Consider the following 16,847-nt stretch of genomic DNA (forward strand, 5'->3'; position numbering starts at 1 on the left):
GGCCGATCCGAGGGGAAATTTCCACTGTGTGGCGCTAAAAGCCAATTCAATGGTCTCTCATCAGAAATGTTTTTTAAGGTTATTGCTCTATCAAGTTCAAAATCATCAAAACCTACCTCCCTATCCTATACCTTAAAATGTGACATGAAAAATGCAGTGGGTGCTACTTTGACACTTTTGGCTCATGTGTTTACTTCTGTGATCTTCTGGACTTGTACCCTGGCCCTCTGTATCATAAGTGCAACATTCTATAAACTAAGCTATTGCACAACTTGAAATCATCGATTAAGCTTGTAAATGTAGTTGGTTATGTACTGTAATGAACTGTTAAAATGTATCAACTTTCAAGTCCTGAACGTTCGTAAGTGTTTCAAGCCTCTAGTGTTTATTTCACCAGGGAACCCCAACAATACATATAAGCCACATAACCATTTAAAAAAAATTAGGTATAGTAAATTGATTCTAAGAGACCAGATTGTAAAAGAAAGTAAGTCATATGGGGTTGGAATAACATAAAGGTGAGTAAAAGATGATTTTTTTTTTTTTTTTGTTAAATATCCCTTTAAGATTAAAATAATTTTCCTGAATGATGAACATAAACATATCATACCCCTGTATATTTCAGGACAACACTTCACATGGACACTAACACATCACAGTCCTCCTCTTTAGGTCATCTAATAAAACACACACACACACACACACACACACACACACACACACACACACACACACACACACACACACACACACACACACACACACACACACACACACACACACACACACACACACACACACGCTGCAGTTCAGAGCAATCCAGTGATAAAGACATTGATCTGGCTTTGGCCTTTGTTCATATTTCATGATGACTTTATGAAGTGAGGCAACTTTGAATTCCACAGACCTCATATTTGCGCTTGAATGACAGGACTACATAGACAGACAATATGTTTGTGTGGGTGCGTGATACCTAAAGAGAGGGGAGAGGAGGGGGAATGCACTGCAGGAGCAAGTGTTTAGACCTGCAGTGCTTCCTCTTTCATTCTCTCTCTCTCTGTCTCTCTGCTGATATATATGGTACGGCAGTGACAGAAAGTGCTGTAAATCCACTAAAAGCAATAACCAAGAGCACACACACATACATCAAAAGTAATTTCAGACTATAGGCTAGGTATTGGTAGGCATTTAAAAAAATGTTTGTAGGACTCTAACCGAGTACTCTAAACCACAAACTAATTAGTAATCGATTACTCATAAACTAAAAAGTTAAAAGTAACAATTATGTATGTGAATTTATATTTTGTTTTATTCACAAACATTGTTATTCAGGAAAACAAGTGGTGAAAGTTTACTTTTTATAAAATGCACTCTGCCTGTGTTCAGAGATTTCACGCACATACACACAAACTGGTATGATAAGCTTCAGAGTTTTCCAATAGTTTTCCGGTAAGATTATGCCAAAATAAAATTCCTTTTTCATTGTGCATCTTACATTGCAGTCTCTAGCCACGATTGTGATTTTAAGCTCAATTACACTTCCTAGTGCTTGACGCATGCACAGATTGCTAGATGGCACTAGAAAGTGAAAACGAGCTTGAAATCATGATCACCCAGGAGACTGCAGATGCCAAGATTTATAGTGAAAAAGGAGTTAAATTGTGGTCTGTCACACCCAAAACCGATTGGATCGCTTCAGATGACAACCACTGGCGTCTTATGGATTTCTTTAATGCTGCCTTTATGTGATTTTCATAGCTTCAAAGTTTTGGTCACCATTCACTTGCATTTAAGAGTGTTCAGAGCTGAGATATTCTTCTAAATATCATTGTTTTTGTTCTGTAGAACAAAGAAAGTCATACACATCTGGGATGGCATGAGGATGAGTAAATGATGATAATTTGTTTTCCTTTTTGAGTGAAATATTCCTTTAAGAATCAATGTCGAGATCGTTCAAATTAAGGCTGCGATGCCTTCAATCAATATTTTTACCCAGTCCTACTAAGTAGGGCTTCTCTGGTTATTAGAGTAGACGCACATGATATGTTAAAGAGTCATTAGAAAAGGTGAAATATACTGTTTTATACAATTTCTCTCACATCCCTGTTAAAAAGACCAGCATATGTTGTGTTTTGGTTGTTGCTGTGCTGGAGACCCCATCAGGCTTTGTAACTATATAAACCAGCAAGATATCCTTGCTCAACTTGCTTCAGCAGCTATGCTGGTCCACCAAATAGACAAGGACCAAACCACCAGCACAAACCAGCCTGGATCATTCAAGCTGGTCTTTCCAGCAGGGATACACACATACACACACACTTAAACTCCAAAGCTGTGGCTTACAGCATCCATTCACCCACACACATATGGATGGAGTCTAACAGCCAGTGTATGAATAAACTCTTCTCACCCACGGCTCTCTCAGATCAGTCTGTTACGTGACTCTGTGGAGGACGCCCCTCTTTCGAACACATGCCAAAATCCCTTACATAAAAGACACCAAACCCACTCCCAGAATGCCCATAAAAGGCTCACGACTTTTAAAAGGGCAGAATTTCCTATTCAAGAGCCAAACAAAGTGCAAGTACGGTACAGTGAAACGGGCAGACAGCCCAATTCTTTATAGGTATACTAGAAGCTCCTCCAGCTAAAATAAATAAACACCAGGAATCCCTTTCCTGAATGACCAGTGTCCCATACAAAACACAAACAATCTGCCAACCAAGCCTACAATTAACAAGTCCAGAACCTATTAAGAACGATGACCTCTTCTGAGCGAGTGCAGAGCATTGCAGAGCTTCTGAATGTGACAGAAGAGAAATGAAGGACCCTCATCTGCCTACCTGTCAGGTGATGAACAAGTCCGTTAGGTTCCGTTTGACTCGATGACAGACAAGCACACGGTCATGGGTGTGGAGAGCGTTCACTCTTTCCTGACTCACTGCAGTGTGCTTTTCTCTTCTGTCACACACACACAATCTCCATCATCTTTCATTCAGACAGTCCAGGCATGATTTCCAAAAACGTGAGGAAAGTAAAATAAAAAAGGAGGATGTGATGCCCTCCACTGAGAAGTAGCAGTTGGCTTAGCAAAGGACTCTCTACTGCAGCACAGCGCAGGAGACACGCGCACACGCACACACACACACACTCCACGCCACATAAACACACGCTCTGACTGATCTACTGAAACACAGCCACACTGAAAACCTGGGACTGGAGTCTAGGAATTATGGCAAAGATTTCTCTTTCTCTTTCATGTAACTGTCCCCCTCTATCTCTTAAAAATCAAACCACTGCCTCAAATCTAACTATGCACTCTTAAAGGAATCCACAAGTGGCATTTTCAGCGACTACTGACATATACACTGAGCACTTTAATAGGAACGCTATGGATCTAATAAAGTGTCTGACGTGGTCTTCTGCTGTGATAGCCCATCCGCTTCAAGGTTCAACGTGTTGTGCATTCTGAAATGGTATTCGGCTCACTAGAATTGTACAGAGTGGTTATCTGAGTAACTGTGGACTTTCAGTCAGCTTGAACCAATCTGGCCATTCTCTGTTGACCTCTTTCATCAAGGTGTTTACATCTGCAGAACTGCCACGCACGGGATGTTTTTTGTTCTTGTTCTTGGACTGTTGTATGTGAAAATCCACAGAAATACTCATACCAGCCCGCCTGGCACCAACAATCATGTCACGATCGAAATCACTGAGATAGATATTTTCCCCATCCTGATGGTTGATGTAAATTAACTGAAGCTCCTGGCCCGTATTTAGAACGGGAAATAAACTGATGGTGATGGGATGGAGGGGGGAGAAAACAACGGAAGAATGCCAATGAGAGACAGCTAAGAAAGCTTATAAAGCAGAGGCTGTATTGTGATTGGATGAGTTGCCTTTTAGAATGAACTCCGAGATGTTCCTGTTAAAACTACGCTTGCGCTTACATTTCAATGGAATAAACAAGATCGGAATCAAAAAGAGAATGATCTTTCATTCTCTTTTCCTACCATCATTCTCTCACTCTCTATTAGACAGCACTATCATGTTATGCCCAAAGCAGAGGTACAACCTGTCTCAATCACTTTCTCTTTTGTTGTCATCTTCTCTACTTAAATCACTCTCAAATCTAATCATCCACTCTCAGAGGCATCACTTACATCCTGTCCAAACAAGGGCAACTTCCAAAAATTTTATGTCACGATAACATTTGGAAAGGAGGTGTTTTAAGGTATGGAGAGAATTAAATCTTGTAGCTGTGCCACTAAACATGAAAGACAATAACAGCCATTAGTGAACAGAGAAACAGAGAATTAGACCAGAACTGGTGTCCAAGCAGGGGCGTTTTATGGTCAGAGACATGGAGATGATAAACATATCATAAATTAGTGCTCTGCCAACATAATGATTAAGCAATGAATCTTGAATGTATTTCTCACTATATTACGTCGATATTTTAGATTCTTCCATTGATCTTTTTTATTTATGCATGTATTCATATTTTCTACAGCTCAATTAATGGTATTAACATGTTTTATTTTTTTGTAATGTTGTAGTTTTCAAATACAATACATTTTTAAGCTGTCACATAGTTATAAAAAAAAATCAAAAACTGAGTCACTTGACGCCATGCGAGATTCGGAAGTATGAACGGCGAGCTCTGCACACTTGGTTTTAATACATTTTATGTCAAATTCAATACACCCTGTTCCTTAACTGTTTTAGGAAGACAATATGTCAAAGAATTCAAAATCCTCAGGCTCTGGAGACATTAAAAGACTTACGTGCTCAAGCTGGCGACCCTGACAAGGCCGTGGACAAGTGAGTTGATTTGGCCAGAGAAGTGAGGGAAATTAGTTGAGAATTGTTGAACTTGACAACAATGCTGATGAAGGTCATTGCTGACTTGGAGGATCTTGCTGTAATATGTCAATCCATCACTGCCATGGAGAAAAAATTCACTGAGCTGGCTACAAGAGTGGGGGATGTCGAGAAACGGATAGATTATCTGGAGTCATCAGAGAGGGAATTAGCTGCTAATCTGCTGGTGACCCAGGTGGATTTGGAGCATGTCTGAGAAAACTTCAAGTCAAGTCAAGTCAAGTCAAGTGGTTTTTATTGTCGTTTCAACCATATACAGTTAGTACGGTACACAGCAAAACGAGACAACGTTCCTCCAGGACCATGGTGCTACATAAAAACAACAAAGGACCAACATAGGACCACATGAGACTACACAACGAAATAAAATACCTATATAAACTACCTATATATACCTATATAAAGTGCACGTGCAAACATGTGCAAAAAGTACAGGACAGTACAACAAATTACTGACAATGAACAGGACAATAGACAGTGCAGCGCCGACCATTACTCAGTAGTGCAAAAAGATGACAGTTTCTAAAAATGTAAACATAACATACTATGAGATAGTGTTCTATGCACATAGCAGTTATTGAGGTAGCAGACAGTTATAAAGTGACAGTAATTAAAGTGCAACTCAGGACACGTGTGTGTCAAACCAGTCTCTGAGTATTGAGGAGTCTTATGGCTTGGGGGAAGAAGCTGTTACACAGTCTGGCCGTGAGGGCCCGAATGCTTCGGTACCTCTTGCCAGACGGGAGGAGGGTAAAGAGTTTGTGTGAGGGGTGTGTGGGGTCGTCCACAATGCTGGTTGCTTTATGGATACAGTGTTTTTTGTAAATGTCTTTGATGGAGGGAAGAGAGACCCCAATGATCTTCTCAGCTGTCCTCACTATCCTCTGCAGGGCTTTGCGGTCCGAAACGGTGCAAGTCCCAAACCAGGCAGTGATGCAGCTGCTCAGGATGCTCTCAATAGTCCCTCTATAGAATGTAGTGAGGATGGGGGTTGGGAGATGTGCTTTCCTCAGCCTTCGAAGAAAGTAGAGACGCTGCTGGGCTTTCTTGGTGATAGAGCTGGTGTTGAGGGACCAGGTGAGGTTCTCCGCCAAGTGAACACCAAGGAATTTGGTGCTTTTGACGATCTCCACAGAGGAGCCGTCGATGTTCAGCGGAGTGTCTTCACCTTGTGCTCTCCTAAAGTCAACAACCATCTCTTTTGTTTTGTCGACATTCAGGGACAGGTTGTTGGCTCTACACCAGTTCGTCAGCCACTGCACCTCCTCTCTGTATGCTGACTCGTTGTTCTTGCTGATGAGACCCACCACGGTCGTGTCATCGGCGAACTTGATGATGTGATTCGAGCTGTGCATTGCTGCACAGTCGTGAGTCAGCAGAGTGAACAGCAGTGGACTGAGCACACAGCCCTGGGGGCCCCAGTGCTCAGTGTGGTGGTGGTGGAGATGCTGTTCCCGATCCGGACTGACTGAGGTCTCCCAGTCAGGAAGTCCAGGATCCAGCTGCAGAGGGAGGTGTCCAGGCCCAGCAGGTTCAGCTTTCCAATCAGGTGCTGGGGAATGATTGTGTTGAATGCTGAGCTGAAATCTATGAACAGCATTCAAACGTATGAGTCCTTATTGTCTAGGTGGGTGAGGGCCAGATGGAGGGTTGTGGTGATGGCATCGTCCGTTGAACGGTTTGAACGATACGCAAACTGCAGTGGGTCTAGTGAGGGGGCAGCTGGGTCTTAATCTGCCTCATGACGAGCCTCTCGAAGCACTTCATGATGATGGGTGTAAGTGCGACGGGACGGTAGTCGTTGAGGCAGGACACTGAAGACTTCTTTGGCATGGGGATGATGGTGGTGGCCTTGAAGCACGTTGGAACAAAGGCGCTGCTCAGAGAGATGTTGAAGATGTCGGTAAGAACATCTGCTAGCTGGTCATCCTCCGCATACTCCGAGCACTCTGCCAGGAATGTTGTCTGGTCAAGCAGCCTTTCGTGGGTTGACTCTACGTAGAGTTTTCCTCACATCTGCCGTGGTAAGACAGAGCACCTGGTCGTTGGGAGGAGGGGTGGACTTCCTCGCCATCACGTCGTTCTGCACTCCAAACCGAGCATAGAAGTCGTTCAGCATCTTTGTCACGGGCAACTGATGTTGTCCTGTAGTTGGTGATGGCCTGGATGCCCTGCCACATGCGCCGCATGTCACCGCTGTCCTGGAAGTGACTGTGGATTCTCTGGGCGTGTGCGCGCTTTGCCTCTCTGATTGCCCGTGACAGTTTGGCCCTAGCTGTTCTTAGGGCTGCCTTATCGCCTGCTCTGAAGGCGGAGTCTCGGGACCTCAGCAGCGTGCACACCTCCGCGGTCATCCACGGCTTCTGGTTGGAGCGTGTGGTGATGGTCTTGGAGAAAGTGACATCATCAATGCACTTGCTGATGTAGCTGGTCACTGATGCTGTGTATTCCTCCAAGTTGGTAGAATCGCCATATGTTGCAGCCTCCCTGAACATGTGCCAGTCAGTACACTCAAAACAGTCCTGAAGAGCAGAGATGGCTCCTGCTGGCCAGGTTTTCACCTGCTTCTGAAGCGGTTTTGTGCGTCTGACGAGCGGTCTGTATGCTGGAATTAACATAACAGAGATGTGGTCTGAGTAGCCGAGGTGGGGCGGGGCTCCGCCCGTACGCACCTGGGATGTTTGTGTAAACAAGATCAAGCGCGTTCAGCCCCTCTCGTTGCAAAGTCCACATACTGATGGAATTTAGGGAGCACTGTCTTGAGATTTGCATGGTTGAAATCTCCAGCGACAATAAACAGTCTGTCGGGGTGAGCGTTCTGCAGTTCGCTCATAGCCCCATACAGTTCACAGAGCTTCCTTAGCGTTAGCTGGGGAATGTAAACTCGGTTATGCAAACAGTGGTGAATTCCGTGGTAGATAAAAGGTCTGCATCTAACAGTCACAAGCTCCAACAGCGATGAACAGTAACTAGAGACTAGCATAGAGTTCTTGCACCATTCCGTGTTGATGTAAACACACAAGCCACCACCGCGAGTCTTACCGCAGAGAGCTGTATTTCTGTCGGCACGAAACGAGGCGAGCCCGTCTAGCTGAATGGCGGCATCCGAACTCTGTCGCTGAGCCACGTCTCCGTGAAAACAAAGACGCAGCAGTCTCTAAACTCACGCTACGTAGCCTGCTGGAGTCGGATATAGTCCAGTTTATTGTCCAGGGAGCAAACATTTGAGAGCAGGATAGGCGGGAGAGTCGGCCGGCTAGGGTTTGTTTTAGCCTAGCATGGACCCCGCCCTCTTTCAGCGCTTCGCTTTCACGACACCGCTTACGACGTCCTCTCCCCCGGCCACCGGCATCAGGCGACGCCGAGGGCTGGAGGCCTGGTCTCCGCAGCAAGCAGAGTACGCGTAGCGCCTCCTGCAGGTCATCATGCAGCTTGGTTTTTGCATGAGTCTTATATTTCAGTAGTGTCTGGCGATGGTAGACACGAACACCGGTTGCTCCGATGTCCATGTGTTGCAAAAGTCGGGCTTTTTTAACAAAAATAGCACCATTGTGGATCCGGAGTGGCCGCTGCGTGCTACCGCACCGCCATCTTGGACCTATTTGGAGGATATGGAAAATCATAGTCACTAGAATAATGTCCGGATTGCTGGAATTCCTGAGGCCGAAGAAGGTCGGGATATGGTGAAAATCCTGGACAACTCCTTCCAAGTCTGCTCGACATAACAGGCCATAAGCTGGAAATAGAGCGAGCTCAAAGGGTTCTGGCTTGGTAATGTGCAGAGGGAGAAAGGCCCAGATCAATTCTGGCCAAATTATTGAAATCATCCGATAAAAATCTTGTGTTATGCGAGGCGAGGTGTAAAGGAAGGCTTTCTTGGAAGAACCACAGCATTTTCTTGTTCCCAGACTTTGCGAATTCGAAAAGAGAGAAACGAGATCGTTTCTAGGAATGAAAGAAACTCTTACATCAATGGAAGGTCGTTTTGCACTCATGTTCCCGGCCAAATTGAGAATAGATGCTAAGGATGGCCGTAAAATATTTATATGTCCCCAACAAGCTGCAACATGAGCACCACAAAATAAATTATTGTGGTACTCACATTGCAACCAAGTGGACCGACATTCCCTTGACCGTCTGAAGAAACTGAGGGCCTTTTTTGTTTCTTTTTGTGCTGGTTCCGCCTAGCGACTGGAGTTTGTTTTGTGTAGTAACACTCCTTCGGGACAGAGTTGTGGATGAATCTGCACGTTATTTGTGCTTATGCCTCCTGTTGTTCAGACTTTGTTTTGTGGAGTGTTTCTTGCAAGACATTGGAGTGATTAGGTAATTTTTTGCACTCATGTAACAGTAGAATGGGTAGGCTCACTGAACATTCCTTTGACTGTCCGAGGAAACTGAATGGCCTTTTTTTTCTTTTCTTTTGTCCTGGAGTTTGTTTTGTGGAGGAACACACCTTCGGGACAGTTATGTGGATGAATTTACATGTTCTTTGTGTTTATTACACCTATTGGTTTGAGTTTTCTTAACCCTTTCCCCGCCAAACACGGAATTTTCCGTGTTTTATGAAAAAACGCTTCCCCGCCAAACACGGAATTTTCCGGGTTTCCGTGTTTTAGGTGTTATACGGTAAGGAAGACCCCTGCGCATGTTTTGAAAGAGTACGCAACTCTTTGATCAAAGAAACAGACTGCGATCGTCTCAAACATGAAGAAGTGGAGTATGAGAAGCTCAAAATATCAAACATAAACATGCCTTTTTCTCAGCTTTTTGTCTGAAATGTTGTGATCTTTATTTTGATATATAGCATCTTCATATATTCATGGAAGAAAATATTCTGCGGGCCATTAAAGTTTAGCGAAAATCGTCCAAAACCCTGGCGGTGGCTGGCAACTTTTTTTAAAAACGCTGGCGGGGAAAGAGTTAAGAGAATATCTTCTGATGTGTAATTCTGTCTCACAAAATATGCATAGAAACACTATATGCATAGGTCTAGAGCAATCCGATGGAATAGTTGTCGTAGGGTCTCTCGTAGGTGTACATGGACTGCTTGAGTTTAGAGGGATTGACACCACTTGGTTCTGTCGTGCGCAGGGTTAATATGCACGTTTTTCTTTTTTTCTGTTTGTTTGGTTCGGGGGGAAGTTTGGGGTTTAATTGTTGCACTAATGATGGAATGTGGTCTTTATAATTTAATTTTTGACACACAACCTATATTTTCTAATATGTCAAAATGTTAAATTTTAATATGAGTGGATTGTCTCTCTCCACGTGGAATATAAATGAGTTGGGGCACCCCATAAAAAGAAGGAAGTTTATTTCTCATCTTAAAAATAAAAAATATCAAGAAACGCATCTTTCCCAGCAGGAAGCTGAAAATTTTGGGAAGATATTGGGTGGACATGTTTTTTTTAGTGTTGGCTCAAGTAAGAGCAGGGGAGTCATTACACTGATAAGTAAGCATCTGCAATTCAAATAACAGATTAGGAAGAGTCATTATTGTTTTAGCAGAAATTCAGGTGCAAAGTCTTATTTTGGCTAATATTTACGCACCTAACGTTGATGATCAGGGATTTTTTATAGATCTTTAAGGGATGTTGCAAGTCATGGATTCACCTCATGATATAATTTTTGGAGTAGACTTTAATCTTTTGATGGAGTTAGTCCTTGATCATAGTGAAGCAAATGTGTGTAAGCTCCCCAGAACTACATTGACGCTTAACAGGATGTGTAAAAATCTTGGTCTTACAGATATTTGGAGACATTTGGATAAATCCATAAGATTTAATCTAATCCCTCATTTCATCTGCTGTTGATTGCTCAATTGGAAATATTTTAGTCTCAGATCACACCCTAGTGAGTTTAAAGGTGTTGCCACATATGGAGAAAAGGAAATCATATAGTTGATGCTTTAATGTATCCCTATTGCAAAATCCTGAATTCCAACAAATGTTAAAGGCTGAAATCAATGTTTATATGAAGACCAACTGGTCCTCAGTGCCCTCTGTGGGCGTAGCTTAAGAGGCACTTAAAGTGGTTCTTAGGGGCCGGATCATACATTATGCATCATTCACCAAAAAATCAAAAAGCATGAGAACTTGTGGAGTTGGAAGGGAATATTAAAAGACACATGACAATATTAAAGCCAAATTATGTCTGATGGCCTTAAATACAGATACAATGCTATTTTGGTCACGGAAGGTGGCGTTTTGAGTCAGGGGACAACGCAGGAAAACTTATGACTAGATATATAATACAAAGAAAGCATTTTTCTACCATTCCCTCAGTGAATTCTGCTGGTGGGGAAATATATACCTCAGCCATTGATATTAATAATGCGTTTAATCTCTATATTCCTATAGTTTCACATCTTCATCTACTGATGAGGATATTAGAAACTTTGTGGAACCATTTGAACTCCCTAAACTGACAACTGAGCAAAAAAATTATCTTGATTCTGAGATAACCTTGAATGAGCTTGGCGAGGTAATTAAGACCTTGCCTACAGGCAAGGCTCAAGGGCCAGATGGCTTTGTCACTGAGTTTTTTAGATCTTATGCTACATTATTGGCTCCATTTTTGCTAGAAGTTTATATGGAATATTTAAAGAATGGAAAATTCCCGCCAACCATGATGCAAGCCTGGATCAGTCTAATTCTTAAAAAGAACAAAGATTGAGGTGAGTGTAAGAGTTATCGTCCAATTCCCTGTTCCAGCTAGACGTTAAAATATTTTCAAACATTTTGGCTAACTGATTAATTAAAGTTATGATATTTCTTATACATATAGATCAGGTGGGGTTTATTCAGGGCCGCAGCTTTTCTGATAACATTTCATCAATATCATGAGGTCAGTGGCAAATGATCAGGTCTCAGGTCGCTGCCATACCACTTGATGCCAAAAAGGTGTTTGATATGGTAGAATGGGATTCTCTTTTAAAGATTTTGGAAATGTATGGGTTTGGGAATACATTTATTCGATGAATTAAGTTACTTTATAGACACCCGATAGTGATGGTACAAACAAATGGATTAATTTCGTATTATTTTACTCTGGAAAGGGGCACCCGACAGGGTTGCTCACTTTCCCCATTATTGTTCCGTCTTTCCCTGGAATCAATAGCAGCCATGATAAGAAAGGAGGAGGATTTTCCAGGGGTGATGGCTGGAGGTGTGGTGCATAAGCTTTTGCTTTATTCAGGTGATATTTAATTATTCGTCTCTGACCCTACTAGATCTATGCCTTTCCTCCACAGAATTATTAATTCCTTTTCTACATTCTCGGGATTCAGAGTTAAATGGTCTAAATCTATAGCTTTGTCTCAGACAGCATACTGCCAGTAACTGCTTTTCAGCCGGGCGCCTTTCAGTGGTTCAAACAGGGCATTAAGTATTTGGGAATTTTATTCCCAGCAAATTTGTGTGATGTAGTTATAGTTCATTTTGACCCAGAAATAAAAAGATTTTCAAGTTATGTGGGCAGGTGGGCTTCATTACATTTATCTATGATTGGGAAGGTTAATGTTATTAAAATGAATTGTATTCCAAAATTCAACTACCTGCAACAGTCTCTCCCTATAAATGTCCCTCTCTTTTTGATAGCATAGCAAAATCCTTCATTTGTAATGGTAAATGTCCCAGATTACATTTCAGTAACCTACATAGGCCGACTGACAAAGGTAGGCTAGGCCTACCCAAGATTTTGTTTTATTATTATGCGTTCAGTCTCAGACATTTCGCTTGTTGGTCACTTCCACCTGAGAGAGCCCCTCCCTTGTTTTGTGTAGAACAGGAAGTTCTTGCCCCTATTACACCATTGCAAAGCCTTTCTATCAAACTAAACGGAGAAGTTAAGTTACAACCCTTTATCTCGCATTTGCACTCTGTATGGACAAAAGTGTCCAGAGTGTTAAATTCGGACATTTAATTAAATGTTGCCTCGAGCATATGGCTGAACCCAAAATTATGTATTAATAAGTCCCCTCTTTGCTGTTTAGAGTGGATTGTGAAGGGGTTACTACACTCGGTGACCTATATGAGAGCAGAGTGTTGAGATCCTTTGAAAATTTTGTTCAACATTTTGGGATTCTTAAATCTCAGTTTGTTAGGTATTTACAGCTGCGCCACCTGCTCTGTACTATTTTTGGGAGTAGCCTACACACCCCTAAAGCAGTAGACACTCTGGTAGTGGTGATTACTGCTTTTGGAAAAGGTCATGAGGCATCAGTGTATTACTCCCTGCTAATTCAGAGTCTAGGGACGGAGCTTTAACATCTATCAAGAGATTATGGGAGAAAGATTTAAACTTGTTATTGGAGGAGGGAGAGTGGGCTGGGATTCTATAGAACATCAAGTCTGCATCTAGAGATGCAAGGGTGCGCCTTATGTAATTCAAGATTTTACATAGATTCTATTGGACCCCATCTAAATTGTATAAGCTTGGTCTTAAAGACACACCCACCTGCTGGTGATGCTAGTTAGAGGATGGAGACACAATCCATGTGTTTTGGTGGTGTATTAAGAGCTAATAATTTTGGTTGAAGGTTCAGAGTTTTGTGTGTGATATATTGGGAACTCGAGTTTGGAATTAGGCTAGACTTAGTAGAAGTTTTAAGGGGATGGAGGTCAGTGGCAGTGCCCCCATTTCTGGACTGGTGCTCAGAGATGGGGAGGGTGGTGGCTTTTGAAGAAGGGTCATCTAGAAGACTGGGAAATTGGCCACGTTTGTAGGTAAATGGGGCAGATATCTCGTGTTTTTGGAGGGCTCTCAGGGAGAGGCAGTAGAGAGAGAGGTGTAGTTGTTAATATGTGTGTTATTATATATATATATATATATATATATATATATATATATATATATATATATATATATATATATATATATATATATTAGGGCTGTCGATTTAACTCGTTAATTCAGTGTGATTAATTTTATAAAAAATAACTCTTTAATTAATCGCATGCCCCCGGACCATAATTAAATTATTGCCATGAAAGAACTGAATTCTGCTATCAGCAAACAACAAACTCAGCATCCCGAGGCAGCCTACACTGTCGCGGGCGACTTCAACCACTCAAATTTAAAGACTGTACTGCCTAAATTCCATAAAAATGTATTATGCCCCACAAGAGGAGGAAAGATTTTAGACCAAGTCTACACAAATATAGCTGATGCATACAAAGCTGCTCCCCTCCCCCATCTAGGACACTCAGATCACCTCTCTTTGTTTCTACTGCCCAAGTATTTAGCACTCATCAAACGTGTGAAACAAACAGCAAGGACAGTCAAAGTGTGGCCAGAAGGAGCTGACTCGGCACTTCAGCAGCGTTTTGGAAACACTGACTGGAGAGTGTTCGCAACCCAGGCCACCCACGACTCCCACACGGACATTGATTCATATGCCTCCTCCGTTCTGGACTGTATCAACACAAACATCAACAGTGTCACCACCCTCAAACGGATTACTACTTTCCCTAATCAGAAGCCATGGATGAACAGTGAGGTAAGAAGGCACGAGACATTGCATTCAGATCAGGTGATTCTCAAGCCTATAGCTCATCCAGGGCTAACCTGAATAGGGGCATCAAACAGGCCAAACACAACCACAAGCTAAGAATTGAGGATCACTTCAAGAACAACTCTGACCCCCGACGCATTTGGCAAGGCATCCAGGCCATCACAGACTACAAAGCTACTAACTCCGCCCCCCCTGTCACTGACACCTCCTTACCTGATGAGCTGAACCACTTCTATGGCCGCTTTGATAGGGACAACAAGGAAGTGGCCATCAAGGCTGTGGTCTCTGCAGTTCACCAACCCCTCACACTCTCCTCAACCAATGTGTGTGTGGCACTGAGCAGGATTAATGCACGCAAGGCTGCTGGTCCTGATGGTATCCCCAGACGTGTACTACGGGCCTGTGCTGTGCAGCTGACTGAGGTTTGGACCGACATATTTAATCTGTCACTAGACCAAGCACCTGTCCCCGCGTGCTTTAAAACCACATCCATCGTGCCGGTGCCAAAACACTCCAATGCAACAAGCCTTAATGACTACCGTCCAGTTGCACTCACCCACATCATTATGAAGTGCTTCGAGAGGCTGGTCCTGGCCCATCTCAAGACCTGCTTATCACCCTTACTGGACCCCTTCCAATTCGCTTACCGTCAGAACAGCAGCACAGAGGATGCCATCTCTACGGCACTTCACTCTGCCCTGTCCCACATTGACAATAGCAACACCTATGTGAGAATGCTGTTCATTGACTTTAGTTCAGCATTGATCTAACACCATCATCCCCTCCAAACTCATCACCAAACTCAGTGAACTAGGCATCAATTCCTCCCTCTGTAACTGGATTCTGGACTTCCTAACCAACAGACCTCAGTCTGTTAGGTTAGCTAACCACACCTCCTCAACCATCACCCTGAACACCGGCGTACCACAGGGATGTGTTGAGCCCTCTCCTTTACTCCCTCTTCACCTACGACTGCACACCTGTACATGGCTCTAACACCATTGTCAAGTTTGCAGACGACACTACGGTGATTGGTCTCATCAGTAACAACGATGAGACGGCCTACAGGGAGGAGGGGTCCAGCACCTATCATCGTGGTGCACTGACAACAACCTGGCTCTCAACACCATGAAGACCAAAGAGCTCATTGTGGACTTCAGGAAGTCTAAAGCTGGCACACACACACCCATTTCTATCAACGGGACTGAGGTGGAGTGTGTAACCAGCTTCAAGTTTCTGGGTGTCCACATCTCTGAGGATCTCTCTTGGACCCTCAACACCTCTACCCTGATCAAGAAGGCTCACCAGCGTCTCTTCTTTCTGAGGAGACTCAAGAAGGTCCACTTGTCTCCTCAGATCCTGATGAACTTCTACCGCTGCACCATCGAGAGCATCCTCACCAACTGTGTCACAGTTTGGTACAGCAACTGCTCTGCCCATGACCGGAAAGCACTGCAGAGGGTGGTGAAAACTGCCCAACGCATCACCGGTTCCTCGCTCCCCTCCATCGAGGCCATCCAGGGTAAATGATGCTTGCGTAAGGCGCGCAGCATCATCAAAGACTGTTCCAACCTCAACCACAGACTGTTCACCCCACTCCCCTCCAGGAGGCGTTTCAGGTCTCTCCGCACCCGTACCAGCAGGTTCAGAGGAAGCTTCTTTCCTGCAGATGTCACCCTACTGAACTCTAGCTCTGCATCCCGGTGACAACTGACAATTGACTACCCCTCCACCCCCCCAAGGACACTACCCCACCCATTCTGTTCTATTATTTATTTATATGTACATACTGTAATAACACCTATACATTCTGCTATACATTCTACTACTCTTCATCCTGTACATACACTTACACTTATTCTTACTGCTCTTATAATGTTACCACACTGCACATAGCTGAACATACTGTACATATCTATCTATATGGTTCATACAGATTATCCATATTTACTGTTTTCTTACTATATATTCTGCTAATACACTGCATATCTAATACACTGCACATCTATATTATTCTACTACTATTTCAAATGTCACTGCTACTACATTGCACATATCTGTACATGTTGTTCATACACTGCTCATATTACATAGCCATATTTATTCTGCACTATAACACTGCAATATATTTCTGCACCTGCCTATGCACCACCTGTCTATACTTGATTATCACATTGCACTTTTCTGCTTTTTTGCACTTCTGGTTGGACGCAAACTGCATTTCGTTGTCTTTGTACTTGTACTCTGCACAATGACAATAAAGTTGAATCTAATCGAAAAAAATCTAATAATAAGGAAGATTCCTGAGAAATGCAAGCTTGTAGTACCACCTGTTTACTCCAGAGGGCAGTAAGTGAAACTGTATGAGCAACGTGCAGTTTAGACAGTGAAGAAAACACTTCAGTAGGCAGAACAACACAAACATGCGTTACATGCTTGCGTTCAA

General features: G+C 43.1%; 1 protein-coding gene across 1 annotated transcript in view; it reads right to left on the minus strand.

The window, feature by feature from the left end:
* The window catches only part of LOC127656798 (disks large-associated protein 2-like), a 215,888-nt gene extending 212,774 nt beyond the window's left edge, over positions 1 to 3,114 (minus strand). The window contains exon 1 of the mRNA XM_052145257.1: positions 2,844 to 3,114. The gene's annotated coding sequence lies outside the window, so the exon portion shown is untranslated. The remainder of the gene's footprint in view (positions 1 to 2,843) is intronic.
* Between the last annotated feature and the right edge of the window lie 13,733 nt (positions 3,115 to 16,847).

The sequence above is a fragment of the Xyrauchen texanus genome, chromosome 16, assembly GCF_025860055.1.
Source record: "Xyrauchen texanus isolate HMW12.3.18 chromosome 16, RBS_HiC_50CHRs, whole genome shotgun sequence".
Classification (NCBI taxonomy): domain Eukaryota; kingdom Metazoa; phylum Chordata; class Actinopteri; order Cypriniformes; family Catostomidae; genus Xyrauchen; species Xyrauchen texanus.